Here is a 14,924-nt window from a genome sequence, read left to right as displayed (position 1 = left end):
GTTCCCAATATTGAACTCTTCCCATGGTTCCCAATGTTGAATCATAAAAGTAATACATTATGTTTAGTTTAATAAGAAATCCTATAGCACTTACTCTACGCCCTCCAAATTCCTACTTCATTAAAGCTCACTTGAGATATGTTCTAACATTACCCCAATTTTCCAGATAAGGACAGGGCAGGGGGAGACACAGGTGTCAATAAGCTGTGGAAAGTCGCACAGCTAGTAAATGACAAATCTCAGATTCAGACAACAGAGTCTGGGCTTGTAACCTCAGGCTCTACTCTTGCTTAACCAGTGTCCAAGGGCTGTCTACGCTCTGTGCAACTTAGGCAGCAGCCTGTGTGTCAGAGGATTTGCCTTGGAGAATCTTGACCTACTGCTGGTGAGCTGGGCTTGTTGGTGGCTAGATCAGTTCTGAACCCATACCATACTGCTCATACTGAACGTTATCTGAGCAGAACATCACGGTGATAGGTGGATGCTCATGTCTGGTGCTCATGAGGGAGATCCAGGCTGGGGATAGGATTTGGGGGGCACTGATGATTACAGAGTTGTACAACTCCAAGGGTGCCAGCCACACAGATAACACTATGAGTGGGGGTCTCCCTCAGGCTACCCAGGGAGTGTGAGGCATGAAAGAGCAGCATTCAGACCCCTACTCACTATTCAGAGTGACGGGTGGGTAATGCAAATGTTATCCAACTCCACAGGTGATTGTATGCAAAGATGAGGCTGTCTGGCAACTGTCCTTCTTCAGTCACCACTGTCATATATATGTATCTATCTCCCAAAGCCATGATCTGCACAGATGAGTAGTGTAGCCAGGACATGAGAGGCGAGTTCTTGAATTCAAAACTGACTCTTGGAGAAGCATCCATCCACCCAACCATGATCCATCTAAATACCTATCCATCCTTCACTCATCAGACCTTACATTCACTCATCCATTACTGTCCATCATTCTACCCAACCACCCACTGACCAGCCCATCTAACTGCCATCCATCCATCCACCCAACCATCATTCATGTAACTACCCATCCATCCTTCACTCATCAGTCCTCTTATTCACCCATCCATTAACTGTCCACCCATTGACCAACCACCCATTGACCTGCCCATTTAACCACCATTCAGCCATCCACCCAACAAAGAAGTGTAAATATTTCTAAGAAAAACAGGTGTGAACACCCCAATGATAAATTTAGTTATGTGTTTATTCACCAAATATCAGCTAAAATGCACTGCATGCCTCTTGGCAGCCCCAACTCTGACTTCCCCTCTGTGGTGCGTCTTCCCTGCTCACTCCTCATCAGATACCCTGGCCTCCTTTTTGTTCTTCAGCATCACAAACATGCTCCATTTCTGCACGTTTTCATTCAGGTGCTGTTCTCTCTCCATGCCAATCCTGTAGATGGAAGATGCACAAGGAGGAGATCTGTCTTGGTTTCTACTTCATTCATCACATTCAACTCCATGCTGAGCCACATGGGACCTCAATAAAATACTTGGCAGAATGAACAGAATTGTGGGACTGAAGGCAGGAATGATCTACCAGAGGCCAAAAGCTGGGCCTCATTTCTCACTGCTCTGTTTTCCAGATTCTAGCAGGTAAAGCAGGTAAAGCACAAAGGGGCTCAGTGACTACTGCAGATAGATAGATCAGTTCTATTATCTATATTCGCACACACACGTATACCAAGGAAACGTGCAGTAAGAACACAGCTTCAGTGTCACTGCTGTTCAGCATGGACTCACGGTTCCTGTGTGAGTGGGTGAGGCTCTGAAAGTGGCTCTTCCTCTCTGTCTGTGCAAAGAGGGTGCCAATGACACATCCCCGCATGCTTTATGCACCAGTGATCTGACATGAGCCCACAGGGAACTCGAGCCTGGAGCCCCCACGCCATCCCTCTGCCCCAGGGAATTGGATGTAACTCGAGGTGTTGCCATGGAACCCATGAGGCAAGGGGCTGGAGACCCCTCTGAGACCAGGAACTGAGTCCCAGAATGGCATACAGCAGGCCCTGAGCACAGGCTGGAAAGCCAACGTTGTGCATCCCTAAAGTATAGGGAGTCCATCCATCCCACGGAACCCATTCTTCCTAGGCGTTTCTGGCAGGTGTTTATACCCTGCGACCTGGATCTCGGGATGGTCGATGTCTTCTCTGCAGTATATTCTGTAACAGGACTGAAAGTAAGTCCTAGAGGAAGCCTGACATCATTGTCCCATCCCAGCACCAACAGTGATCAGAGAGATGGCTTTTACCACCTTGGTGACAGAGGAGGGATCTCTAGGCCCCAAGGGTTAGCACAAGCAGCTGAGCTCTGCAGGGGGGCAGGAGGCAGTCAGTGAAGACCTGGTTGGGCCTGTTCCCTAGCAGAGGGAACAGCAGACACAAAGCAGGACAAGTCAGGGAAGCTCAGAGGCCTCTGGAGCAGAGTGTGGGAGGAAGGGAACAGCGGGTGGCTGAAAACCGGGATGACCAGGGCCTTCCCAGGGGTCCCAGTGCTGAGGGTTTAATGCGCTGAGGTCACCATCATGAAAGTCTTTATTTTATCCTTGAAATTTTGTTCTGGAAGTAAAGACAAGAGGGCGTACCTGTGGGCTTGGAGTCTTGCCTCCAACATCGCCCAGCCTTCCTGGGACAGGTTCTAAGCAGTTCCCTTCCATCCTGCCCAGAGACCCTGGCTGTCCTCTGCTTCTGTGGAGAGCGCGCCAGGTCCGGGGCACAGACCTGGGGAGGGTTAGGGTCAAGTGGGATCCCCCGGGCACCTGTGTGGGTCTGCGCTCACCCACCAGTATTGCCAGGTGCCTAGGGAGCACGCCATCAAATAGCAAATAAAAACCACCATTAACAGATGAATAGTATGTCTGCAGAAGAAAGGAAAGAGCCTTTTCTTGCTTCTTGAACAACAGGCCTGCACTTTCACGTCACACTGTACCCTGCAAATTATGTGTCGCGTCCTGCCTGGAGCAGGCAGCCCAGGCCAGCCAGTGTGAGAGCCTGTGTGGGTCCTACGGGGGGAGACTGTTTATCGCGGGCATGATCAAGCAAACAGGAGAAGGGTGCAATTTAAAATCTCATATTGGCTCTCAAGGGGAAAGGAGGCTCTGGGGGGAAGGCAGGGATGGGCCCGCAGCCAGGCAGGAGGTACTGCAGGCTGGGACCAGGGGGGTGTGGCAGGGATGAGGCTTGCTAGCAGAGGAAGAGGGAGGAAATAGCGGTGGAAAGAAATGGTCAAGGGGAGGCAGAAGCCGGGGGCCTTTCTGGCTGCAATCTCCTGCTGCCTGAAGAGAAGCAGATGTGGAATTCAGCCGTGGCCCCTAACCCCTGGAGCCCACGAGGCAGGAGCCCCAGCCAGGGCTGAGGCCCCGCCAGAGACATAGCCTCTGACCAGGGAAGTGAAGGGTTCTCTTGGGAACCGCAGACCATGGCTGGAGACCTGGAGTTGCCCCTTCCCAAACCATGTTTGAGTTTCAAACACCACTGCTCTGTGTGGCTGTGGGTTCAGCTTGGTGTCACACGTTCTATGGGTTTGGAAAAATGCGGGGTAATATTCCGGAACCCATCATTATGGTCTCAGGGAGAGTACTTTCACTGCCCTGGAAATCCTCTATGCTCCCAACATCTCTCCTCCCCAACCCCTGGCAACCACTGTCTTCTCAGTGCTGCCTTAGCTTGCAGAATGTCCTAGGGTTAGAATCTCACACATGCAGCCTTTTCAGATTGGCTGCTTTCATTTGGTAATGTGCATCAAAATTTCCTCCTAGTCCTTTCAGGGCTTGGAAGCTCCCTTCTTTTTAGCACTGAATGTCTCATTGTGTGGATGTGAATGGATTTCTGAACAAGTGAATGAGGCTGAAGGTGTCTCTGCTGTTGGCCCCTGACCCCAGGAGGGGGCACAGACGGACCGTTTGGGGTCTCATTGTACTCTGCCTGTCTAGAATAGCTTCCGGCACTGAGGAGGGCCTCCCTGGCTATTTCTGACTGAATGTGGATAAGAAACGTGCTCACAGGAGACTCAGATTTTTGTCCGTGTCAGCAAAAGCTACAGCAGGCCAGCTCCCTGCTGCGAAGTGACGCAGTCCATGACGCATGTTAATGGACCCTAAGAGCCACTGATGCAGAGATAGCATAGCCAGGGTGCTCTGAGGTCTATCCCATCGCCCGGTCCTCCCATGGAGGTGATTGTTGACAGCAGGAATCCAGCAGGCTCAGGGGGACCTTCGAGCCTGCCGCTGGGGTACAGGAAAAGAGAGGTGGGGGCGGGAGGATTTGAAGCCAGGGTGCATCACACGGTAGGCCCTTCATGACTGCTACAGCAGGATGAAAAGCATCCTTATGCTCCTGCTGACAACCTCCCGCATCCCTTCCTGATCCTCACTCTCACTTCTGTCCTATATTTATTATCCCACTCCTTGCAGAGAACAAAATCAATCTGCCCCAGGGCCTTTGTATGGCTGCTCCCCCTTCCTGGAATGGTCTCTGAGTATCTTCCCACGGCCTGCTTTCCCCAGTCCAGATGTGTCCTAAGCTCTCTGAGCCACAAGTTTACTCAATAGCAAATGAGAATAATGGTGTTTGAGGATTCATCGAGATAAGCCTGGAAAACTCATACGAGTGTATAATCCTGGTTTATGGTTCTGCTCAAACAACATTTAGCTGCTATCAGACTTGTACCTACGGGATTTTTCTGAGAAACAGAAATAGAGATATTTCTACTCTGGAATGGAGATGAAAGACCTTACAGTTTTCTGACCCCCACGCTGGGGCAGATTCTCTCTGTTCTGGCAATGTGGTGTAGCAGACATTTCCCAGGGTCCTTCTTGGAGGCGCAGGCATTAAGTCTACATTTATGAGAGGCCTACCATGTGCTGGGCCCTGATTTCACTCCCCGCATCCCTGAGAGGACCAGATTCTTTCCTCCCCCATACCATCAGCATTATCAGCATCAGCCATTTAGTTTAACAGAAATAACAAACCCAAAGCTCTCAGCGGAGCTGGAGGGCTCTGCTATCTGGCAGCTGCCACTTCTCAGATGTCACATCTCCTACCGTTCCATCTCCTGCTCGCACCCAGCCCCTCATGCTTACTGGTCCTGTGTCCCTGAAGCACCAAGTGCTCACCCCTCACCTGCTCCAGCACCCAAATACCACTGCCTTGGAGAGGTCCTGCTGACTCCCACCCACTCGGACATGACTCGGGTAGTGCAGACCCCTAAATCCCACCCCTGGTCTATTCACGCATGCACCCCCCATGACACATGGGAGAAGGCAGAAAGGAGTGACTCAGACTTATTCCATAAGGGCAGGGCAGGGAAGGGAGGAAAGGCACTGGCAAAAAAGCACGGGTGTTTGGGAAAATAAATGGGCCCTTTGGAGAACAGACAAGGGTATGACAGCTGGAGGATCATCCAGGCGCCTGTGTGGGCATGGTGCACCTCCCACAAGAGATTGAGTTGATCCCAGGAGGGATCACAACACTTGAGTCCCTTCAAGAGGCTCTGCTTCTGGGAAGATAAGGGATTTCAGGAACTCAGATACCTTGATACCTTCAGCTCAAAATAGCTGGTGTCCAAAGCGGTGTGTGCTGGGCTAGCATAACCTTGTCTCCATTCAGAGGTATAGGGCTGAGCAACTATTATGTGTCAGGCACAGTGCTAGGCACTACTGTTGCTCAAGGGAAGAGTTGCCGAAGTCTCTGCTTCCTGGGGTTCATAGGTTGTTGGGAGAGATATGTGGAAGGATTGAAGCAGTGACTACTCTTGGAAGCAGATGGCAGTTCCTCAAAATGTGCAACATATAGTTACCCTACAATCTGGGGACCCCACTTCCAATGATGTACCTGGAGCATGGAGAACAGGGACTCCAACCAGACCCTGTACGGCCCATGTTCAGAGCAGCATTATTCGCAGCAGCCAAAAGGGGAAGTGACCCAGTGTCCGTCAGCAGAGGAGCAAACAACATGTGACATATCCAGACAGTGGAATATTATTCAGCCTTAAAAAGGAGTGAGGCTCTGATACATGGTACAGGGACTCTTGAAAATATTACTTGAAGTGAACATACCTGGCACAAAATGAACAATAGGCATAATTGTATGTCCCTGTGGCCTCTAGGACAGGCCAGTCCACAGAGACAGGAATTGGGGAGTTTCTAGGAATTGGAGAGGTGGAAACAGTGAGTCCTTGCTTCTGTTTGGGATGATGCAGAATTTGAAAAGTGGATAGTAGTGATGTTTGCACAACGTCCTGAATGTACTAAAACTGTTTCACTATCCCCTGAAAAATGACTAAGATGGTCAATTTTAGGATGTTTCTTTTTACCATAATAGAGAATTTTTTAAAAAAAGATTTTATTTATTTATCCACAAGAGACACACACAGAGAGGCAGAGACATAGGCAGAAGGAGAAGCAGGCTCCCTGAGCCTGATGTGGGACTCGATCTCAGGACCTCAGGATCATGACCTGAGCCAAAGGCAGACACCCAACCACTGAACCAACCAGGCAACCTCACAACAGAAAAATTTTAATGTAAAAAATAACATGGAATGTCTTATTCATAATTTTGTATATTGATTAGATATTGAAAGGATACACTTTCATACATAGTAGGTTAGATAAAGAACATTATTTTTATTTTTTCAAAGATTTAATTTATTTATTCATGAGACAGAGAGAGAGAGAGAGAGAGGCAGAGACACAGGCAGAGGAAGAAGCAGGCTCCATGCAGGGAGCCTGACATGGGACTCGATCCCGGGTCTCCAGGATCATGCCCTGGGCTGAAGGCAGCGCTAAGCCGCTGAGCCACCCAGGCTGTCCAAAGAACATTATTTAAATGAATTTTAAAACCATGCACAGATGTCTACAGCAGCTCTATTTCTTTTTTTTAATAAATTAATTTTTATTGGTGTTCGATTTACCAACATACAGAATAACACCCAGTGCTCATCCCGTCAAGTGTCTCCTTCAGTGCCCGTCACCCATTCACCCCCACCCCCCGCCCTCCTCCCCTTCCACCACCCCTAGTTCATTTCCCAGAGTTAGGAGTCTTTATGTTCTGTCTCCCTTTCTGATATTTCCCACACATTTCTTCTCCCTTCCCTTATATTCCCTTTCACTATTATTCATATTCCCCAAATGAATGAGAACATACCCTGTTTGTCCTTCTCCGATTGACTTACTTCACAGCAGCTCTATTTCTAACAGCCCCAAATTGGAAACACTCCAAATGCCCTTTAATAGGTATATTGCCTGATAAACATTAGTGTATCAATGGAATACTACTCAGCAATTAAAAAAAAAAAAGAATGGATTATTGGAATTATCTCCAAGGTATTACACTGAGTGAAAAGCCAGACTGTCTGATTCCATTTACAGGAGTTCTACTTATTTATTTATGTATTTATATGTTTTAGAGAGGGTTAGAGATGGGCAGGCAGAGAGAGAGAGAGAACCCCAAGCAGAAGCCCCATTGAGTGCAGAGCCCAACACAGGACTCCATCTCACGACCCTGAGATCATGACCTGAGCCAAAATCAAGAATGGGACGCTTAGCTGACTGCACCACCCAGGTGTCCCCATTTACATGAATTCTTGAAAAGACAAGGCTGCCCTCACATCAGATGCGGGGCATAAATAAAATAAGAAACACACATTAGATCCAGTAGTTCCGTTCTGCTCTTGAACTAAATCTCCCCACAGAGGTAGGCTTGGGATAATTGCTGGCCACAGCCTTCCCCAGCTCCACCTCCTGCTAAATGTCTCTCTTCTTTTGATTCTTGAATCCCCAGTCTTGCTCCTGCCCCAGGGCCTTTGCACTTCCTGCCCTCTTTGCCCACAACTGTCTTTCACCAAGGCCCCTCCACTGATTCAGAGCTGACCAGGCTCCCAGGTCTAGAACATGTGGTATATCAGGAGGTGTGCATTTAAGTATATAAAAAGCAAGAGTAACAAGCAGTTACAGGGGGACTCTCCCATGGATCCAAGAAGCACTCGGGGTATATGCTATAAACATCATGGAGACTTTGGCTCCTCATTTCGTATCTGCTTACTTTGGAGAGCTGCTCAGAAGTGCTCCTCCAGCAGGACACTGGGATGGACAGGTCACACAGACCAGTGGTGTTTAAAACTCAAACATGGGCAACCTCGCTGCCTTAGCGGTTTAGTGCTGCCTTCAGCCCAGGGCCTGATCCTGGAGACCCAGGATGGAGTCCCACGTCGGGTTCCCAGCATGGAGCCTGCTTCTCTCTCTGCCTGTGTCTCTGTCTCTCTGTCTCTCTGTCTCTCTCTCTCTCTGTCTCTAATAAATAAATAAAATCTTTTAAAAAATTAAAAAAACAAAAAAACAAAACTCAAACATGGTTTGGGAAGGGGCACCTCCAGGTCTCCAGCCATGGTCTGCGGTTCCCAAGAGAACCCTTCACTTCCCTGGTCAGAGGCTATGTCTCTGGCGGGGCCTCAGCCCTGGCTGGGGCTCCTGCCTCGTGGGCTCCAGGGGTCAGGGGCCATGGCTGAATTCCACATCTGCTTCTCTTCAGGCAGCAGGAGATTGCAGCCAGAAAGGCCCCCGGCTTCTGCCTCCCCTTGACCATTTCTTTCCACCGCTATTTCCTCCCTCTTCCTCTGCTAGCAAGCCTCATCCCTGCCACACCCCCCTGGTCCCAGCCTGCAGTACCTCCTGCCTGGCTGCGGGCCCATCCCTGCCTTCCCCCCAGAGCCTCCTTTCCCCTTGAGAGCCAATATGAGATTTTAAATTGCACCCTTCTCCTGTTTGCTTGATCATGCCCGCGATAAACAGTCTCCCCCGGTAGGACCCACACAGGCTCTCACACTGGCTGGCCTGGGCTGCCTGCTCCAGGCAGGACGCGACACATAATTTGCAGGGTACAGTGTGACGTGAAAGTGCAGGCCTGTTGTTCAAGAAGCAAGAAAAGGCTCTTTCCTTTCTTCTGCAGACATACTATTCATCTGTTAATGGTGGTTTTTATTTGCTATTTGATGGCGTGCTCCCTAGGCACCTGGCAATACTGGTGGGTGAGCGCAGACCCACACAGGTGCCCGGGGGATCCCACTTGACCCTAACCCTCCCCAGGTCTGTGCCCCGGACCTGGCGCGCTCTCCACAGAAGCAGAGGACAGCCAGGGTCTCTGGGCAGGATGGAAGGGAACTGCTTAGAACCTGTCCCAGGAAGGCTGGGCGATGTTGGAGGCAAGACTCCAAGCCCACAGGTACGCCCTCTTGTCTTTACTTCCAGAACAAAATTTCAAGGATAAAATAAAGACTTTCATGATGGTGACCTCAGCGCATTAAACCCTCAGCACTGGGACCCCTGGGAAGGCCCTGGTCATCCCGGTTTTCAGCCACCCGCTGTTCCCTTCCTCCCACACTCTGCTCCAGAGGCCTCTGAGCTTCCCTGACTTGTCCTGCTTTGTGTCTGCTGTTCCCTCTGCTAGGGAACAGGCCCAACCAGGTCTTCACTGACTGCCTCCTGCCCCCCTGCAGAGCTCAGCTGCTTGTGCCGACCCCCTGGGCCTGGGGTCCTGGAGAGGCACTTGGGTGAAATTAGAAAGTAATCGAAGTGAAGTCTGCTGTGTTGCCTATTTTATGCACTGTAGCCAGGGTTCCCAGCCTAGGGTGATATCCTCCTACCAGGGGACCCTTGGCAATGTCTGGGAATATTTCCCGTTATCACAACTGGGGAAGGCAATGCGGTGGGGAAGTATGGGTGCTGCTCAGCCTTGTACCGAATGTAGTGCAGCCGCAGCCACAGGAATGGATTTGGCTTGACATGTCCAAGGTACTGTGGTTGAGTAAACCCACGTTGTGCCTGGGATTTCCTGTGACAAGTGTCTCTGAAAGTAGGTCTGCATCATGACACAGAAATGTGGAACGTGTTCGCACAGGGGCCAGCTGTGTGCTGAACCCCCTCACAGGCACTTCGGACAGGAATCTGCTATGTCAGACAATGAGGAAAAAAGACAGCCGGCCTCAGGAAATTGGGGGAAAGCTGGCTCTTGGAGGCCTCTGGGGATGCAATCTGCAAGCCAACAGCTGCAGCTCTCTGCAGGGTGGGTTTGAAAGTGGACAGGCCTGGGTTGCTGGCCTCACTGAGCAGTTCCCAAGAAGATGCTCTCTGCCCAAGGGCTGAAATATGCATCCATTTCCTGGGCCTCTTGGGGGCCTTAGCTCACAACCCTGGGAAGACAGCATGGAGTCTGTGAAGCTGAGCTTCTGTCTGGGACTGGGCTGAGTCTGGGTGTTCCTAGTGCATCTTCTTGGGGACCCATCAGAATGACTCCTCCGTTTGCATTGCCCCCTCTGTCAGGACAGGAAATGTGTGGGTTGGAAAGGCAGTGTCCTAATGCAAAGGGCTCCGGCTCCTTTCACAGAGCCGGAAGGACCCCCATGCCTCACCTCCCTCCCTCCAACCTGAATATGGTAAAGGCCGTGAGCTGTCACTCCCATGGTCATGGTGACCTCAGATGAGATGCTCTCCTGCCAGCAGACTTGCTGGAGATTCTCCCCACGGGCTTATGAAGTATCTATCCATGGGGCGAGGAAAGGCTACCAGAGAGGAGAGCAGCCTCCAGTGGAGGCCAGGCCTTGGGCTCCACAGACACAGGCAACCAACTCTGCCAACAACCCAAGTGAGTTTGGAATCAGATCCTTCCTGGTCTTTCCAAGTCTCTGGGGAGCTCTCTGGCCATCCTGACTACAGCCTCATGAGACCCATGAGACTCCAAGTTTGTGGAGATTGTGAGGCAGCATTCGAAAACTCAAGTACTGCAGGAAACTGTGAATGGGTGGTTATATCTTGCAAAGGATGCAAGAGACCTTGTTAAGCATGACCCAAAAGGAGACACCTGGGTGACTCAGTGGTTAAGCCTTCAGCTCAAGTCATGATCCCAGGGTCAGGGTCCTGGGATTGAGTCCCATAATGGGCTCCCCACAGGAAGCCTGCTTCTCCTTCTGCCTGTGTCTCTGTCACTCTCTCTGTGTCCCTCATGAATAAATAAAATCTTAAAAAAGACAAAAAACAAAAAACAAAAAAACATGACCCAAAAACCATCAGTGTAAAAAAATTGATTCACGAATCTGACCTATATACGTACCTGGTAGAGCAAGGAGAGACTCACCATAGTCAAGGTTGACAATGAGCTCCTCTCAAGGGCTATCTGATGTGATCACCCCACACAAAACCCCCCGTGAATTCCCAATGTCCAGGCAGCAAAGAAGAAGAGTGGGTCCGATGTGCGAGGAGGGGCAGGGGCTACAGAATTTCCTCTGTGGTGGAACATGGGGGAAGCAATGTTTTGCAAGAAGTGGGGAGTGAGGAATATATCTTGAGGCTTCATTCGCTTTGCCTTCTTGACTCATGCCACATTGTTGTAAAAGAAGAAAACAAATGGATGATATTACTGTGTATGCATGTATGCGTGTATATTTATGAAAAATGAAATATCCCCATTGTTTTATTTAAGCAGGGGCTATTTTCCAGGAAACCACAGCCATAAACATTAATGGATCACTAATTGTGTGCTGGACATTGTCATCAACATCCAGGATTCCAGCCATTGCCTTAAAAATGAAAGGACAGATTTTCAGCCTCTAAAAAATCCGAGAATACTCATAGCCAGCAGTACCCATGGAAACAATCAGCAAAATAATCTTAATGGATTTGGACACCTTTCTTTTTTCTTTTTTTCCCTTTTTATCATATGGTAAAAGACACCTCTTGCATACAGAGATTATTGTGCCATATCTGAGAAACCCATCCTGCTTTCTTGTGCGTTAAGTAGCAATGCATACACATGTACACACTGGACCCCCAACAGGCATTAATTGTGGGTTTGGGGAGCATTTTGTGTCTCAGCTTGGGCCAAGGTCCCCTGTGCACCCACTTGGCCTGGAGCAATGTTGTACTCGGGAGGGAATTTTGGCTCAAACAGTCCGGCCGTATTTGGAACCTTTGCCGTCTCCATCCTCTGCGTGTCACTGAAACCCATCAGCGCAGGCTGTCTCCATGGCAACCTCCTGTGGTCTCAGGTGCATCGTCTCCAGGCGACCTCCATGGCCCTAGTAGCATCTCCCCGAGTGAAATCCTTCCGGCTCCCTCCTCTACCTCTGCTCTCAGCCGTATGTCTAGCTAACTAACGTCGATGTCACTAGATCATAACAGAAATGGACAGTTTCTTCTTGTCTCTGGTGGGGTCACTCCTCTTAGGAGATAAACACACTTGCAGGACATCTTGAGAATGGAAATCTCACTTCAGCTACCTCTTCACAATAGCAAGAAGTTTTTCTGCTAAAATAACGCATGTTCCCCACTCTGACCCAGGATCCTAAGCTTCCTGCTGCTTTCACTGACTCAGAGCTGGACTCTGAGTCTGCTGACATGCGCCTGCCCCGCGCCTGTTAGGTCTGGGTTCAGGGAGCCCAGCATCTTGTCCAGGGCGCCGAGAACATCTTCCTTCCTGGACGTCCTGTCTTGTGGGTCCAGACCTTCTGTGCACTGGCATGGAGGCTTTTGCTTCCCACCCCGTCACCATAACGGGACATGCCTGGAGACAGCCAGCTCCGCCCCTTCTGTTCTTTCCCGCCTAATTAGTGTTGGAGATCTTCCTTACTACTGTACCTTGTTCATTTTTTTAAAAAGTCAAACAACACTGATTTGTGCATGTGTGAAGAAAAGAAGGGAAAAAAGGGAAATGCTTTATTGTGGCAGAATGGAAGCAATGTGTTCAGGAGTACATTCAATTTTGTTCCCAGAAACCGCTCTTTCAGAATCACTGCAGCAGGAGTGGGAGCTGGCCAACCCCTTGGAAGCCCATGGAAGCACAAGTCCCTGCTCCCACCCGTCCATGGCTCTCTTTCCCTTGGCCTCACTTCCTGACTTTTGTTGCAACCATCAGTGTCTAAACGTGTATGGTTTATTGGCTTGCATCTGAGCATCGGTTCCCCAGGGGTGTCTCAGCCACAGCGTCAGCCCCAGAGCACCAAGAGCCTCACCTGTCCAGTCCATCTCTGCATTTCCAGGCCTCAAATGATGCTGATCATTCCTGATGCCCCTGGACATACATGCTCTGAATGAAAATAGAGTGCATGTCCTCTGTTTCGACACTATCACTTATAGAATATCTCCAGACACTGTAACAGATGAAGTTATTTTCTGTGGCTTTTCTGGAACGAGAAAGCAGTGGAAACAACTTGTTGTCCATGAGAGGGCAATTGCTTAAGGCAACGTTGGTGCACTATGGAAGATTCTGCTAAAGTCCGAAGAAGATGTTCTTAACATACTGCTAGGGAATGATGCCCAAGAGATATTGTTACAAGAAGAGGACACATGCCAAATTATATATACTAATCACTTTCTATAATGTGAAAATATGAAAATATAATTATTTTTACAACATATACATGATAATTTTGTGCAAACATATATATGAAATTTAGCTCCAGGGTGAGACATAAGAAACTGGTGTTATGGGAATTACATTGGGGAGGCAGAGGTAAAAGAACTAATGGCCAGATATGGAAGAGATTTCTTTTCATTCTGTTGGCTTAGTGCTTTCATGCTTCCTTCAAAATGAATTATCGATAGCAAGTATAAGGAAAGATTATTAGTGATTTCTGTCTTGAAGCTGGGCCAGAGGTTAACATTTATATGATGTGTGCAGTGAGGGTTTCCAAGTAAGGGTCAGGAAAGAAAAAAAATGAACAAATATGATAAAATTATTTACAGTTTACATCATGGAAACAAATGTAAACAACATTTAGATAGTGATCATGAAAAACAATTGGAAAGTGAAATTTTAAAAATACCACTTATGTTAATAATCCAAAAAAAAATACAATTCCTTGTGTAAATCTAACAAAAGATATGAACAACCTCTACTCTAAAAAAAAAACCCTACAAATGCTGCTGAAAGAAATGCAATGAGACCTAAATAAATAGAGACATATGGTGTTTTTAGATGTGGTAATGTTAGGACAGTCATTCTCCTGAAGTTGTTTTTATAATCCTGGTGCCATTTTTTGTAGTAATGGAATCACTAATTCTAAGGTTTGTATGGAATTACAAGGGACCTAAAATTGGCCGCCCAAAAAATCTTGAAAAAACAAAAGATCAAAGGTGGGGGGTTTACATTTTTAGTTTTCAAGACATAATACAAACCCACAGTAAGAGTAATTGACATAGTGTGGTATCTGTATCCTGGGAAACATGATCAATGGAACAGATTCCAGAAATGCATTCATGCACATATAGTCAATGGATTTTTGACCAAGACACTGAGACAATCGGACAGAAATGGACAGTCTTCCCAACAAATTGTACTAAAACACACACATAACTTAATTCAGTATGGATATTAGACCCCAGCATGAAAGCACTTCCAGAAGAAATGTTAGAAGAGTATCTTCAAACATTAGAAAAGGAAAAAATTTCTTAGACAGGAGACAAAAGAGCTACCATTTTAAAATTTAATAAGTTGGACACAATGAAAGTAAACATCTCTGCATCAAAATGTTCCCATAGCAGGAAAATACATTGGGACAAAGTAATTCGTTGCAGGATTGTTTGCAATTGCAAATGATCAGAAATCCCTTCAACACCTGCCTGTGGTGGGGAAAAGTAACTGCCCCCAAACTCAAAGGGGTTCCAGTGATAAAGTCAGAATTATCCATTCCGGCCCATGGCGAATTAAACCACAGCTCCTAGCTCGGGGGTGACCTATAATCGCCCTTCTTGCAGGGAAGAGAGCTGCCATTCATCCAATCATTTGTAAGCTATTGATCCGTCTCCAACTATATACAAGCCACCATTTAGTGCCCACACCCCATGGAACAAATAGAGCTCATGGATTTTTTTACCATTTCAGTCTTTTAAAAAAAAGCAAATTTTTAAATAGTTAATACATT

This window comes from Nyctereutes procyonoides, unplaced genomic scaffold (genome assembly GCF_905146905.1).
Source record: "Nyctereutes procyonoides isolate TBG_1078 unplaced genomic scaffold, NYPRO_anot_genome, whole genome shotgun sequence".
Taxonomy (NCBI): Eukaryota; Metazoa; Chordata; class Mammalia; order Carnivora; family Canidae; genus Nyctereutes; species Nyctereutes procyonoides.
Note: the sequence above shows the minus strand (reverse complement) of the source record.